Below are 18,103 nucleotides of genomic sequence, written 5' to 3' on the forward strand. Positions count from 1 at the left end.
TTTTTAATATTAAAAAACCAAAGTTTCAACAAAGGCAACTAAAGACACTTCTTAGCTTCAATTGTAAGCACTCAATGCTTATAAATAAGCTATCATAGTTCAGTAACAAAGGGGGGCGAGTTCAGAAGCATACATAAGCTCATAACACTTGTAATCACTTGAAAAAAATTCAAAGAAAACTCAAATTCGAATTTGTAATTTCAGTCCATTTCAATACAAACTAAGCATTCATACACCTTCCTTGAACATCACTGAAACTATCCCAATCAGTTACAAGCCTTGAAGCTCACTGAATCGAGCTATACAGGTCCAAATTTGTTCAAACTAAAATCAATTCGTATCTGGTTATTCACACATGTTTAACAAGATGTAGACATACTATTAAGTTTGGTTTGAGGTGTAGATCATTTCTGGAAACTTAATTGAAGTTTGGACACGTATAAACGAAACTACCATTTTAGGGTTCATAGCTTCAAAATTAGGGCTTTCCAAATTAGGCAAAATTACAAGTTCTAAATAGCACCATTAGGTTCGCATGGATCAGACGAATTGAATGGTACCATCGCGCCAATTTTCTTTGCACGTTTACCCCTATTCGCTATTTTAAAGGTTTGAGGTTCATCAATTACAGCGCATGTTTCATAAAAGCGCTGTAAAAACCCCTGGCTGAAGGTTGAAGACGATGAGGTGTCTCCCCCTCATTGGTCCAGAAGCGCGCGCGTGTTTTTAAATTTTCCTCTAATTCTGTGCTTTGCAGGTGCAACGTGTCCCATGAGCCTCAATTTCTGGACCACTTGATTTCATTTAATGAGTCATCCAACGCTCCAGATCACGCGTGCACATCATACTCCCTCATAAATTTCCACACAGGATCAGTATCCTTTTATTTTCTATTTTATTTTCTATTTTATTTTAATTTCTTTGTTAAATTAATTAAAAATAGTTTTAAAAATCCAAAAAATACACAAAAAATATTTTTAGACTTCTAAAATAACATATTATTTTCTGAAATAAAAATATTTTATTTTTCTTCAAAATTTCAATATTTGCATAATTAATTAGTATATATTTATATATTTGCTTTTTTTAATTATTCTAACCAATCAAAAAATCATAAAAAAAATTGTTCCTTATGTTAAATATTGTTTATATATTATAAACTAATTTTGTACATATTTTGAATAATTTTATCTTTAAGTTTTAATTATTTGTATAATTATTTACATAATTATGTTTTAATTAACTTAAATCAATTCCAAAAAATTCCAAAAAAAATTAGTTTTGTTTTAAAATTAATTAACAAATATTTTGTACATATTTTAAACTTAATTTCTAGGTTTAAATCTATTTTCATATTTTTCTTCATTTTAATTTAATTAATTATGCATTAATTATAATTAGAATCAATCATAAAAAATCCAAAAACATGCCTTTTATTTTTCTTGCAATTTACATTCCTAGATAAATGTATAGGATGTCAAATTCATGTAAATAGGCTAGTTTACATTTCCTGCACAATCGATGTAATAGCGTAGATTTACTTTCCGCACTTTACATTTCCGCATTTTAATTCCCAGCAAATATAAACTGCGTGTATGTCAAAGATAAAATTGAACCGTTAGATCACTAACTTCAAAGATAAAATATCTGAATACAAACACAATCACACTTGCACCTCTTAAGGTAAATCCTTTCTCATTCTTTTCAAAATCAAAAGTCAAAATTCCACTGTTTTGAGTACAAAATCGAACCTTGCGTTTATATCCGGTGAAAGGATAGATTTTTAAAGGAAATAGGATAAAGACCTTACAACTCAGGGTAGACCTCCTAGTTTGCTTGCTCAAATCAAAACAAACAAAATTCTCATACACTGTTGTTTTTCAAAACAAAACTTTCCAAAAAGACAATACTTTGTATACATCCAAACACGGATTATTACAAAGTTAACGTTCTTTTCAAAACATCTTTCGAAAGATAAACAAGCATTTTGTATACATCCACACACGGATCATTACAAAATTCAAATTACAAAGGTATTTGAAACCACATATGAGCAATTTCAGAGCAATTAAAAAGTCATCGAAAAACAAGTGAGCTAAGCAAACTTAAGAGCCCATGGATAACCATGGATACAAAGGGTGCTAACACCTTCCCTTTGTATAACCTACCCCCTTACCCAGAATTTCTTAAAGGTCTTTTTTCTGTTTCTTTTATAAACCTTTCCTTAATTGGATAAAATAAAAGGTCGGTGGCGACTCTGTGAATTTTCAAAAATGCGAAAGCATTAAGCGATAAAAAAGAGTCAGTTCACGTATCTCTACAGAACAGAGGTATGGCCCGGAATTAAAAAAAAAATCGGAGGTCCACAGAACTGGCGACTCTGCTGGGGAGATACTTTCAAAAACAAAATGTTTTCAAAAGGGGTTACCTTAAGAGAATAGATCACTTCGATGTTTTCAATTGATTGACTTGATTGCTCTATTTTTCAAAGGTTTGTTTGGGTATTTTGCTTGTGTGAAAGATTCTAACCCGAATCTCGAGATACCTTAAGTATATGACAATAGACCAAGGAAACTGTACGGCATGTACCGATACGGTTGATCTGGTAGTCATCGTTAGTGCGATACTTTGGTTTATACTGATGTCCCTTGAAAACGATCAAGGAGTATATTAGGCTTCCGAAATGTCATTAAACACTAATTTGTCTTAGAACCTTTTTAGTTGAACTTGACTTGTGGCCTTTTAAGTGGCTAGCTTTGAAATTGATCGAAGTTAGTTATCCTCGAGGAATATTTTGATCGGCCGCTCGAGCGCCGTATTGAGATGTTACTTCCAAGGATCATAGAACCCGAATACTATTCTAGGACAGGTTTTAACCAACTCAACTTCAGTGGGGAGGGTATCACCTATCAGCTCCATGCAAGCCTTTAAACCTAAGGCTATTGTTTGATTTGTTTTTGTGTGCCACATGTTTGCATCATAAGCATATCATTTTTGCACCAAACACTTCAAGGATCAAAGAGTTTACCTTTGTTTTTGCAGGTAATGGCTCCCGCCACCAAAGATTACATCCGAATCAACATCTCAACGGTACCATCTGAACTAAAAGACTTAGTGTCAGAATTCCCCAGGAATGTTCAATTCACTGAAAAGCATGGTCACCTACTCCATTTGGTTACCTCAAAATTTGAAGAAGACATGATACGGGTCCTGTTCCAGTTCTTTGACCCTGAACATCATTGCTTTACCTTTCCTGATTACCAGTTGGTACCCACTTTGGAAGAATTCTCTGAACTAATGGGATTACCTGTTCGAAATCAATTACCTTTCACTGGTTTAGAAAGGATTCCAAAACCTGAAGTCATTGCTGTTGCTTTACATCTGCGGAAATCAGAAATCGAATCCAATTGGGAAACAAAGAGTGGAGTTAAGGGTTTACTTGCCAAGTTCTTATTGGAAAAGGCTCGACTACTGCTAGAAAACAAAAGTTATCCAGCTTTTGAGGAAGTTATGGCACTTTTGATCTATGGGTTGGTTTTATTCCCAAATCCCGACCAGTTCATAAGTGTACACATCATCAACCTTTTCCTAATCCGTAACCCGGTACCAACATTGCTGGGAGACATTCTACATTCTCTACACACTCGTACCATGAAGAAACGAGGAACTCTCATGTGCTGTATACCACTACTGGCTAGGTGGTTTACATTTCATCTTCCCCGATCAGTATTGAGAAATGAACAAAGAATGCAATGGTCTCACAGGATTATGTCTTTGTCTCATTCAGATATCCGGTGGAACAACTTCTTTCAAAGAGACATTACTATCATTGATCATTGTGGAGAGTACCCTAATGTGCCACTCCTTGGCATCAAAGGAGGCATCACTTACAATCCCTCTTTAGCTCTACGCCAATTCGGATATGCAAGGAGCAACGGTCCTCATGACATGATTATCCATGGCATTGTGTTTGATTACGAGAATGATTCTCATAGACACCGACGAAAGTTCATACATGCATGGGGCAGTGTCTATAGAATAGAAAGCAAAACTCTGGGGCAATGGAATTCTATTCCTATGGAACCTTACCTCAGATGGGTCCGCACTCATGCTCAGAAACTCCTTATGCCATATCCTGCTGTTCTACCTGTGACTATTGAAACCAGAGGTCGAAGGATATGAACCTCAAGTTATTCTACACCCGGACATGCCAACTGACCTAGAAGAGTTGCAAAAATCTTGGGTTCAACTCAAAGAGGAAAGAGACACCTTCAAATCATACTGTCAAGACTATGAGAGAAGGGTATTGGAACTCACCGGACAGCTTCAAGAAGAACAGCAGATCAACACATTCCTGGGGGCAAAGAGAAAGCGTCCACGGGAGACCTGAAGGATCATTTATTTTATTTCTGTCTTGTAAGCCCAAATGAGGCAAAGAAAAAAGAAGCAAAAAAAAGAGAGAAATAAATTGATTAACTAACGTTTGTTTCTTCTTTAACAAATCTAAACTCTAAGATCCTTGAAACATTGCACACACATTTCACTTCATGCATTGCATATACATTTCATACATTGCATATACATTTCATACATTGCATACACATGGCATCCAGTCATACACACTTCATAACAGGTTCTCATGACGGATTTCTCATCTCCTCGCTGTTTATTTCAGTCAGAAGAGATGGAATCCGAGACAAGCATCAAGAATATCGAAGCACAGAATGCCCAAGTTCAAGTGGCAATCTTGGAACTGGCAAAGGGGCAGCAAGAATTGAAAGCCCTGATAATCAAGAAGAAAAAGAAGCCCAAAGGATCTGTAGGTGTGAGTCACCTGAGAAGAAAGATCAAAATCCCAGTCAAAAAGTTCACAAAGCCACCGATCCCTGAAACAGTCGGTGATGGTGAACAAGAAGACAATCAAAGCAACCAGGGTTCTGCTAAACCCTCTCTCTCTTCAAATGAAGAAAATGATCATTCTGGGGACGAACCGGATGATGAAAAATACCAACAGCTGGAAGACCGCATGAAAGCTATGGAGATACAAAAAATACCTGGCCTAGATTTCAATGATCTAGGGCTCATCTCGGATGTTGTTATCCCTCCAAAATTCAAAGTTCCTGTCTTTGCAAAATATGATGGAGTTTCTTGCCCGAAACTACATCTGAGATCCTATGTGAGGAAGATACAACCTCATACAACGGATAACAAATTGTGGATTCACTTCTTCCAAGAAAGTCTCTCGGGTACACAACTCGAATGGTACTATCAGCTGGAAAATACCAAGGTTCATACTTGGGAAGAATTAGATGCTGCTTTTTACAAACAGTACCAATACAATGCTGATCTTGCACCAACCCGTACTCAACTAAGGGGCATGTCTATGGGACCAAAAGAAAGTTTCAAAGGATATGCACAAAAGTGGAGAGATATGGCTGGAAGGGTTCAACCACCCTTATCTGATCGCGAGCTAGTTGACATGTTCATGGGCACTTTAACTGGCCCTTTCTATAGCCATTTGCTGGGAAGCTCATCATCAGGTTTCACTGACCTGATACTAACCGGAGAACGTGTCGAAAGTGGCATTCAAAATGGAAAAATTCAAATAGGTTCCACCTCTGGTACTACAAAAAGGCCCATCAGTGGGAGAAATGAGGTCAATGCAACACAAATTCAGAAAAGTCGCAAAAGTGAGCAGCTTCAATCTGTAGGGGCAGTTCTGATCTCCGCATCTGCACCTCAAAAAGATCAACAGCCAAAATATATGCATCGACCAGATGCACCAAGAAGAAATTTCACCAAAATCAACATGCCAATCTCTCAGGCATTGCAGCACTTGCTAAAAGCAGATCTGATCACCTTAAGAGGTCCTCCAAGGAATGTCAACACTTCCTCTCCGAATTATCGCCCTGATGCGACATGTGCCTATCACTCAAACTGTCCAGGACATGACGCAGATCACTGCTGGGCCCTGAAAAATAAAATACAAGATATGATAGATGCTGGTGAAATTGAGTTCGATCCTCCAGAAACTCCAAATGTCATCACAGCACCTATGCCAAAGCATGACAAAACTGTCAACGCTATCCTGGACGATGTTTACATCTATGATGTGAACGAATTATCAACTCCACTCTGCGAAGTCAAAGGAAAGCTAATCCGAGCTGGTTACTTTCCAGGGTGTGACCCCGACTGCTTTTACTGCTCCTGCCTGCCCAATGGTTGTGAAAATCTGAGGATGGGAATTCAAAAATGGATGGATCGCCGTATCATTATGTTTGAGAGGCTCCCTTCTATGGACGTGCTGTGCGAAGTCTTTGCAAACAGGATAAGAATAGAGGATGCCTCAGTGATCTCCAGCTTACCATTCAAAATCTCTACCAAGGCTCCATTCAAAATTTCTGCTACACTCAAAGTGGCATCAGTAGTCATTGCTAGTCCAACTCCATTTCCATACTCCTCAGACAAAGCTGTCCCATGGGGATATGACACTAATGTTTATGTTCATGGAGTTAAGCAGGGTACCTCGACTGAAGAGGCCGCAAAGTTAACTACTCCAACTGTGGGTAATATTGTGGGTACCAGCAAGATCACGAGAAGTGGAAGAATCTTTTCACCAGAAATTTCTCCAAATGTTGCTGCTGGTCCAGTCCGAGTCCCAGTTCCTAATCAAAATGTCAACGCTGAGGATCCATCAAAGCAAGAAATGGAGGAAATATTGAAAATCATCTGCAAGAGTGATTACAATATTGTTGAGCAACTGGGGCACACTGCTTCAAAAATCTCAATGCTATCTCTGCTAAAATATTCAGAAGCTCATGCCAAAGCTCTGATGAAGTTCCTTAAAGCTGCGCATGTGCCTCAAGAGATCTCAGTCGACCAATTTGAGAATTGTGTTGCCAATCTAACCGTGAGCAATGGTCTCGGTTTCTCCGATGTGGATCTAACCCCTGCTGGAAAAAATCACAACAAAGCCTTACATATCTCCATTGAATGTAATGGCACCACTCTATCTCATGTGCTAGTAGATAACGGTTCTTCTCTGAACGTGTTGCCGAAAACAGTACTAGAAAAGCTTGACTTCGAAGGAATTGTGTTACAACCAAGTGATGTTGTGGTAAGAGCCTTTGACGGATCAACCAGAACGGTATACGGAAAAGTGAATCTCCCAATCAGAGTGGGTTCTCAAATCTTCGATTCCATCTTTTACGTAATGGAAATTCACCCAGCCTACTCCTGTTTACTTGGACGCCCTTGGATACATGGGGCAAACGCTGTAACTTCTACCCTGCATCAGAAGTTAAAATATCCAGTAAAAGGAAAGATTGTCACAGTCTATGGCGAAGAGGAATATGTGGTTAGTCACCTAAGCAATTCCAAATATGTCGAGTTGGAGGACGAATTCATCGAAACTCCATGCCAATCATTTGAGGTGGTCTCTCCAGATGTCTCTACCACCAAGCATATTCCTGCTACTCCAACTACAACTATGGCTTCTCTCAAAGATGCCAAAGCCATGATTGAACAGGGTGATTGCACAGTATGGGGACAGCTTCCCGATATACCCTACAAATCTGACAAGCTAGGCCTGGGCTATGATAGTGAAAATCAAAAGAATGATCAAAATCCTCGTTCTGGAGGATTGATATCACACTTCGTCAGCCAAGAAGTAAACGCTATTGAAGATGAAGGAGTGTTCTTGAACCATATCATTCAGCCATATCCAGATGAGATTCCACCTATTTCCATGGGAATGTGGGATACTGTGGGAGAACCAAACGGCGGGTATAACTATCAGTATGCCGCACCTCAGAATTCTTATATTGCTATGGAGGACCTTACCCCGATTGGATGGGGTGATCAAATTGGAAATGATCAAATTTTCACAAGTCCCGTCACTGAGCAATATCAAAATCCACCCAAAGAAGTATGGGACACGCTAGGAGAACCCAGCGGTAAATATGACTATATGGTGAAATACTCCGCTCCTCCAAGCTCACAAATTGCTATGAAGGACATTGTCCCAACTGGATGGGATGAACAGTACGATGACAATTTCGCTTTCGAAGAAGCCAGGGAAATACCAAATAACAAGGGTTGCTTTCTGTCAGCATACACTCCTCATCAAGATGCACAAGTCTCTATTCAAAGTATCATCCCGACTGCATGGGACGGCCTTATCGAGCATCTCGCTCAGCCAACAGAGATATCTCAGCCTGGGCTCTCGTATCCAGCAGAGTATATCCCTTATCCCGAAGGATCACCGGCTCATTTTCCCACAAACGAAATCAATGCTGTGGAAGATGAAAAAGACAACTGCAACTGGAACAGCTGGATACTCCCTGCTCACAACAGTGGATTGAACAACTGGAAAGCTGAGGATGTGATCTCCTTTGACCAGGAGTAAATGCCATTTCCTGTTTTCTTTGTGTATATTGTGCAAAGATAAAAATGGTTCCTGAACAATCGAACCATGAGCTTGAAAGACGTGTGCCTTAGCACACCGGTCCTTCTATAAGGGCTTATCATATCATGATCATGGGCATTCAATAAAATCATGGGACGCTTGCATATTTAAATTTTGTGATCCTTTTTCCTTCTTTCTTCGCTTTCTAATAGCTATGTTTTTTTCTTCACACATACTCACATAATTAACATGCAGATTCACATACACTCTGGATCCAGTCAACAACGATTCTGCTATTGCCCGTCATGACTTTGAAAATCCGATCTACCAAACTGAGGACGAAAGTGAGGAAGATTGTGAAGTGCCAAGAGAAATTGCAAGGCTGCTAGAACAAGAAAACAAGGCCATACAACCTCATGAGGAGCCAATTGAGGTCATCAACTTGGGCAGCAACGAAGAAATGAAAGAAGTCAAAATAGGGGCTGATTTAGAACACAGCGTCAAGCAAAGACTGATTCAAATACTGCGAGACTACGTCGAGATATTCGCCTGGTCCTATGAGGATATGCCAGGCCTTGACACGGACATCGTAGTTCATCGCCTGCCAATCAAAGAAGGTAGCACTCCAGTCAAACAGAAACTACGAAGGAGTAGGCCTGATATGTCAAAAAAGATCAAAGACGAGATTGAAAAACAGTTCAATGCCGGATTCCTAAAAGTTGTAAGTTATCCTCCTTGGATAGCTAACATCCTGCCTGTACCCAAAAAAGACGGGAAAGTCAGAATGTGCGTGGACTACAGAGATCTGAACCGGGCAAGTCCCAAAGATGATTTCCCTTTACCACACATCGATGTACTGGTTGACAATACCGCACAATGCAAGGTATTCTCCTTTATGGACGGATTCTCAGGGTACAATCAAATCAAGATGGCACCCGAAGACATGGAAAAAACAACCTTCACAACACCCTGGGGAACCTTTTGTTACAAAGTAATGCCCTTTGGTCTGAAAAACGCAGGAGCGACCTATCAACGTGCAAGGGTAGCACTATTTCATGATATGATTCATCAAGAAATAGAGGTGTATGTCGATGACATGATTGCAAAATCCAACACCGAGGAAGAACATCTGGGTCATTTACACAAGTTGTTTGACAGACTCAAGAAATACAAGTTGCGACTGAACCCAAATAAGTGTACCTTTGGAGTAAGATCCGGCAAACTCTTAGGTTTCATCGTCAGCAGCAAAGGTATTGAGGTTGATCCTGCCAAGGTTAAAGCCATTCAAGAAATGCCTATACCTCGTACCAAGAAACAAGTCAGAGGATTCTTGGGACGTCTAAATTACATCGCCCGATTTATTACCCACATGACTACTACTTGTGTGCCGATCTTCAAACTGTTGAAGAAAGATCAAGTGGAAAGGTGGAACGACAAATGCCAGTTAGCCTTTGACAAAATCAAAGAATATCTCCAAAAACCTCCAATCTTGTTGCCACCTGTGGAAGGCAGACCTCTAATAATGTACCAAACTGTGTTAGAGGACTCAATGGGGTGTGTACTAGGACAACATGACGAATCCGGCCGAAAGGAGCACGCAATCTACTATCTTAGCAAAAAGTTTACCGATTGTGAAACAAGATACTCACTACTCGAAAAAACTTGTTGTGCCTTAGCTTGGGCAGCTCGCCGACTAAGACAGTACATGCTAAATCACACCACTTTCCTAATCTCCAAGATGGATCCCATCAAATACGTGTTCAAAAAACCTGCTCTCTCTGGAAGAATAGCGAGATGGCAAATGATCTTAACAGAATATGACATTCAATACACTTCACAAAAAGCAATCAAAGGAAGTGTGGTAGCTGATCATCTGGCTCATCAAGCAGTGGATGATTATCAAGCATTGAACTTTGACTTCCCAGACGAAGACATTATGCTAGTCAATGACTACAAACAACCAGGACCAGAAGAAGGACCCGAGCCAGGATCCCGATGGACTATGGTTTTTGACGGAGCTTCTAATGCACTTGGCAATGGCATCGGAGCTGTGATCATTTCCCCCGCGGGAGGTTATACACCATTCACTGCCAGGTTATGCTTCAATTGCACTAACAATATAGCCGAATACGAAGCATGTATTCTGGGTCTCAAAGCTGCAATCGATTTAAGAATCAAATTCCTGGAAGTCTACGGAGACTCGGCCTTGGTAATCTACCAAGTCAAAGGGGAATGGGACACGAAGCACCCGAATCTAATTCCTTACAAAGAATATGTGCTGAGTTTGATTCTTTACTTCGAAGAAATCACTTTCGAACACATCCCACGCGAGGAAAATCAACTAGCTGATGCTTTAGCTACCATGTCATCCATGTTCAAAGTCAGGTGGGACAACGAGGCGCCTATGATCACCATTTACAGGCAAGATGAACCATCCTATTGCAATGAGGTCAATACCGAAGGAACCGAGGAAAAACCATGGTTCCATGAAGTAAAAAGATATCTCGAAGCTCAGGAGTACCCTGAAGGGGCATCCATTAATGACAGAAAGTTTCTAAGGAGATTTGCTGCCAAATTCTTTCTAAGCAATGGAACCCTATACAAACGCAACCATGACTCGACTTTACTTCCAGTGGACATACAATGGCTAAAAAGATCCTTAGAGCAGGTTATTACTGGTCTACCATGGAAACAGACTGCCATCGTCACTCCCGAACATGTCACAAATGCCAGATATACGCTGACAAAGTACATGTACCTCCAGTTCCATTAAGCGTCCTGACGGCTCCTTGGCCTTTTGCAATGTGGGGTATTGATATGATTGGAGAAATCAAACCTACTGCCTCCAACGGACATCGCTTTATCCTGGTCGCTATTGACTACTTCACAAAGTGGGTAGAAGCAGCTTCATTTGCTTCTGTTACCAAGAATGTGGTGGCCCGGTTCATCAAATACAATCTCATTTGTCGGTACGGCATCCCTGAACGGATTATCACGGACAATGGCACAAATCTAAACAACAGAATGATTACTGAACTTTGCACACAGTTCAAGATCAAACATCATAATTCCTCTCCATATCGACCAAAGATGAACGGCGCGGTGGAAGCTGCCAACAAGAACATCAAGAAAATCATACAAAAAAATGACAGTAACCTACAAAGACTGGCATGAGATGTTGCCTTTTGCTCTTCATGGTTATCGCACATCTGCGCGTACTTCAACAGGGGCAACTCCATTTTCCTTAGTCTATGGTATGGAGGCAGTTCTTACAATTGAAATTCAGATTCCTTCCCTAAGGATTATGAAAGAAGCCAATCTAGACGAAGACGATTGGATTCAAACACGGTTGGACCAGATAAACTTGATTAATGAGAAAAGGCTCGCAGCTATTTGTCATGGTCAGCTATACCAAAAGCGTATGATCAAAGCCTTCAACAAAAAAGTCAAAAGTCAAGCATACCAAACTGGTGGCTTGGTTGTCAAACGCATCATCTTACCACAAGGTGATCCCAGAGGCAAATGGACTCCCACCTACGAGGGACCATTCATAATCAAGAAAATATTCTCCGGCGGCGCCATGTTGCTTACCACCATGGATGGTGAGGATTTCCCACACCCTGTGAATGCTGACATAGTCAAAAAAATACTTCGCTTAAAAAAAAAACAGCTCGCTAAGTTGAAAACCTGAAAGGGCAACTTAGGCAAAAATGAGCGTCTCGGTGGATTGAAAACCCGAAAGGGCGGTCCAGGCAAAAATTAGAGACTAAACAAATACTATCCCGGTAGGCTGAAAACCTGAAAGGGCAGCCTAGGCAAAAGTTAGGGAATGAAGCATACAACTGTGTTCCGTTCAGCTGCCTACTCACCATCAAGATTCAACACCTCAAAGACACCGATCAGTCCAATCACTTTCTTCCAACAAGTGAGGGATGAGATGCTCGAAGACAGATTGGCAATAGCAGAGTTGAAACTTGACTGGATCGTTTTCACATAGCTATTTATCTCTATAAATATTTTCCAAAACTTTCTGACAATTTCCTACTTCTAGGATTGTTGTCTCCCTGTGCTAACCAGCCTATCATGGCTCTTTTTCAAAAAATCAATGCAGCTTAGGCTCAAAAATCACTATTTTCACTTTTTCTGTTTTAAATACGTAAGCGTCCCAATGATGATTTTGAATGAACATGTGCATTTGAATATGATTGATGTTTACCAGGAAAAACAGGAATAGCATTCAGGAAATGTCCCAATTATCTGGACATCATCCCATCAGAAGAGAATCCCCAAGAGAAAAGCATCTCTCAGCAAATTCCTCAAAAAGATTTTCTCATCAAAAGAAGTCTTATCCCCCAGCAGGGTTGTTCCAGATTACTATCTTCAGAAGGTGTGATCCCCGCACCCGGACTTGGTCAGATAGTGCATCGGAGGATTATGCATCTTCCTCATTCCCATTTGAAAGGGCATCAGAACTTCCAGCTACCTTTCATTCTCAAGAGATATTCAAAGATCCTTCAACAGAATACCAGGGTTCTCAAAGAATTTCCCCGGCCGAGGGTACTCAAACAAGACAAAAGATCACCAACGATCACAATACATTCATGTCCAGATGACTAGTGGGAATTTATTTTTCCAGCTAGAAACTTGACACGCATCTTATTCATACATCATATTCATACATCATATTCATACATCACATTCATACATCACATATTCATATTCATATTCATACATCATACATCATACATCATGCATCATGCGCATTTTCATACGCATATTCATACACAACATAACATGCATATTTCTCCGGGAATATCACACATTTACATGCATCATAAACATTGCATATCACTAACTTGATTTTTCAGGTAGACGGATATCTTCAACAAAGATGTTCTCAATCACATGCAGTGTTCACCTGAATTCCATACCAACTCAAAAACAGACATCACAGATCTAAAGTTGATACCTCAGACGGTTCCAGAACGATCTAGCATCACAGATCTAAAGTTGATACCTTAGACGGTTCCAGAACGATCTAACATCACAGATCTAAAGTTGATACCTCAGACGGTTCCAGAACGATCTAGCATCACAGATCTAAAGTTGATACCTCAGACGGTTCCAGAACGATCTAACGTTGCAGATCTAAAGCGATACCTCAGACGGTTCCAGAACGATCTAATATTGCAGATCTAAAGCGATACCTCAGACGGTTCCAGAACGATCTAACGTTGCAGATCTAAAGCGATACCTCAGACGGTTCCAGAACGATCTAACATCACAGATCTAAAGCGATACCTCAGACGGTTCCAAAACGATCTAACATTGCAGATCTAAAGCTGATACCTCAGACGGTTCCACAATGATCAACTTCCAAAATCTAAATCGGAAAAACTTTGGACAAGTTCCGTAACGATTATCTTCCAAGACTTAAAGCGGTAACCTTGGACGGTTCCGAAACAGTCAACACAAACCATCAACACATTTACCGGGTGGCATCTGAAAGCCCATCTCAGGTAATGTCCCAATCTGCCAACAACATTTCGCAGACGACATTCAAATGCAACTTCCAACATCTCTTCTGATCAAGGTAAGTGCAAATTTTCAGGGCATCTAAATATTCAATCATCTTCTACCTTCAGATTTCAGACAATCTCTTCAGGTTTAAGAAGATTGAATAGGGGCAACTGTTATACCCCAAAATTTGCCCACATCTTTTTTCAAGAAAACTCCAATCTGAAAATTAAGAGTCTCATATAATTATGGATTATTTCAACAAATATCCTGACATATGAAATACTTAGTTTTTAGAATTTTTCTTATACAGTAATTTGGCTTGCAGTTGAATTTATTCTTACGCAAACGCCAAATACTGTTTATTACTTCACACATGCTATTTATTTATTTACAGATAAATAGTACTGACACAATTGGTACCGAGTTAAATCTTTTTGCAGGCGCAGAATCAGGAAACTCAGACTGTACTGGTAACAAGTAGATTATTATTATCTTTTGTTTCCCACTAGTTTTTGTACTATATTCCATTATTTTCAAAAATCTTTTCAAATCTCTTTTTCAAAAATCAAATCTCTCTTTTTCCCAACACTATCATCCACTTTCTTTCAAATCTTACTTTCACTCAAATTTTCCTTTTGTACGGAATCACATCATTCCCCAACGTCTCTATCCTTCTTTCCATTCTATAAATACCTCTCATTTTCTTCCATAAAATCTCACATCAAATTCCAACTCATCTTTCAAATTCCTACCTCATATCTATTTTCTCTTCTTCCCGGACAAGAATGGCAAAGTGGATAGAGACACTGTTTCTTACAGTCATCACCATTGCTACGGTGATCATGACTTTCTTCTGCCTGCATAGTCCTGAAGAGTGTGGACCTGCAATGGTTGCACTCCCAATCATCTACATGTTATTGTTCATAGCATGGGTTATCAATCGTCATTCTTAAAATTTGCCGTATTTCTTATTTCTTAAATGTACCGTTTATTCGTCGTACTGTTCAATATAGTATGTAATATTTGTACTGTCAGTATTAAATGTTGTACTATTTGTCATAATATTGCTTAATTACTAATATAATATTTTGTGTGTTTTCTGCCAGTCAAATATTCCTATTTCTGTGCATTAAATGATTTTCAGGGTTATTATCAGTAATTTTGCCCGCATACCGTAAATATTAGTTATTTATTATGTCTATGTTTTTTTAACAAGTCATGTAAATAAACTTTCATTTTTCACATAAAACATAAAACAAAAACAACAAAAAAGAAAATTAACTTTGACTGTTGATTCTTCACTCTAACTGCTACGTCAATACTTGAACAGTCAGTTGACAGCCAAACTGCTGGCAGTACAATTCTCAGTGTTTTGTACCATCAATCAAATCAATCTTTCACAATTCAAAATTCCAAGATTTTTGTTCTAGAAGTCTTCTGAATATCACGCGATTAGCAGAGACTCAACACTGCACAAAAATCAGGTACGCTTAACTGTCTCCTACACAAACAGTCCCTAATCAGGGTTTTTCTTGTTTTTACAGGAGCAACAAGTTTTTGAGAGCTCAAATGGATTTCATACACATCCATATATCTCAAAGTACCATCATACAAATTTTCAGACTTCAATTCATTCAGACGCATCGTCAGCAGCTCAAACAGTCAACAGACGACCCGTTTGACCAAAAAAAGTCAACAGACAGTCAAAAATGAAATTTTTTGTCAAAGTCCATATTTTGTCAAAGGATTCATCATTTGATCATTGGATGATCATAATTCATCAAGGAAAGATCAAAAATCAACAAAACCCTAAGATTCAAAATTAGGGTTTTTGCCTGAAAAGTCAACTCAACTTTGACTGATCATAACTCTCTCATCCTTCATCCAAAAAATTCAAACCAAAGCTTGTTTTGAAGGAAATTCAATTATCTTTCAAATGCCATTGATCCCATGGTCATTGGATTCACCATTTGAAAAATATGATCAAAGACATTACAGGTCATTTTCAAAGTCAACAAAAAGACACTTTTTTCAAAAGGACACACAAGGAGCTTCAAAAATCATTTTGACATGAGACCAAAGGCATTGGTTAGAGGACTCTTTGAGGTTTCCAAAAAGTGCAAGATCTCCTTCATATGACAAAAATTGAAGCATTTACACCTTGTTGAAGTTGGCTAAATTTTGGGAAAATACATGAAATCAACATTGCTCAAAAATGTATTTTTTCCAAATGGGGCCAAGTTTTCAGCATTCAAACATCATTTCCATGATGTTATGGGCCTCCCACGACCAAGACTAAGCCCACACCTTTTTTTATCCATTTTTGGCATGATTTTATCTTACTTTAAGATTAAAATTAAAAGGAAAATGCATGGATAATGGTTAGCTTACAAATCAAGCATGACTCACCTCAAAGAATCTTCATCTTTCTGCAGAGAATTGAAGGGCAAGGCAGGTGCATTGAAGGCAAGATGACTTGGTCAAGAATTCAAGCTTTTTTAATATTAAAAAACCAAAGTTTCAACAAAGGCAACTAAAGACACTTCTTAGCTTCAATTGTAAGCACTCAATGCTTATAAATAAGCTATCATAGTTCAGTAACAAAGGGGGGCGAGTTCAGAAGCATACATAAGCTCATAACACTTGTAATCACTTGAAAACAATTCAAAGAAAACTCAAATTCGAATTTGTAATTTCAGTCCATTTCAATACAAACTAAGCATTCATACACCTTCCTTGAACATCACTGAAACTATCCCAATCAGTTACAAGCCTTGAAGCTCACTGAATCGAGCTATACAGGTCCAAATTTGTTCAAACTAAAATCAATTCGTATCTGGTTATTCACACATGTTTAACAAGATGTAGACATACTATTAAGTTTGGTTTGAGGTGTAGATCATTTCTGGAAACTTAATTGAAGTTTGGACACGTATAAACGAAACTACCATTTTAGGGTTCATAGCTTCAAAATTAGGGCTTTCCAAATTAGGCAAAATTACAAGTTCTAAATAGCACCATTAGGTTCGCATGGATCAGACGAATTGAATGGTACCATCGCGCCAATTTTCTTTGCACGTTTACCCCTATTCGCTATTTTAAAGGTTTGAGGTTCATCAATTACAGCGCATGTTTCATAAAAGCGCTGTAAAAACCCCTGGCTGAAGGTTGAAGACGATGAGGTGTCTCCCCCTCATTGGTCCAGAAGCGCGCGCGTGTTTTTAAATTTTCCTCTAATTCTGTGCTTTGCAGGTGCAACGTGTCCCATGAGCCTCAATTTCTGGACCACTTGATTTCATTTAATGAGTCATCCAACGCTCCAGATCACGCGTGCACATCATACTCCCTCATAAATTTCCACACAGGATCAGTATCCTTTTATTTTCTATTTTATTTTCTATTTTATTTTAATTTCTTTGTTAAATTAATTAAAAATAGTTTTAAAAATCCAAAAAATACACAAAAAATATTTTTAGACTTCTAAAATAACATATTATTTTCTGAAATAAAAATATTTTATTTTTCTTCAAAATTTCAATATTTGCATAATTAATTAGTATATATTTATATATTTGCTTTTTTTAATTATTCTAACCAATCAAAAAATCATAAAAAAAATTGTTCCTTATGTTAAATATTGTTTATATATTATAAACTAATTTTGTACATATTTTGAATAATTTTATCTTTAAGTTTTAATTATTTGTATAATTATTTACATAATTATGTTTTAATTAACTTAAATCAATTCCAAAAAATTCCAAAAAAAATTAGTTTTGTTTTAAAATTAATTAACAAATATTTTGTACATATTTTAAACTTAATTTCTAGGTTTAAATCTATTTTCATCTTTTTCTTCATTTTAATTTAATTAATTATGCATTAATTATAATTAGAATCAATCATAAAAAATCCAAAAACATGCCTTTTATTTTTCTTGCAATTTACATTCCTAGATAAATGTATAGGATGTCAAATTCATGTAAATAGGCTAGTTTACATTTCCTGCACAATCGATGTAATAGCGTAGATTTACTTTCCGCACTTTACATTTCCGCATTTTAATTCCCAGCAAATATAAACTGCGTGTATGTCAAAGATAAAATTGAACCGTTAGATCACTAACTTCAAAGATAAAATATCTGAATACAAACACAATCACACTTGCACCTCTTA

Source organism: Vicia villosa, linkage group LG1, assembly GCF_029867415.1.
Source record: "Vicia villosa cultivar HV-30 ecotype Madison, WI linkage group LG1, Vvil1.0, whole genome shotgun sequence".
In the NCBI taxonomy this organism is placed as follows: domain Eukaryota; kingdom Viridiplantae; phylum Streptophyta; class Magnoliopsida; order Fabales; family Fabaceae; genus Vicia; species Vicia villosa.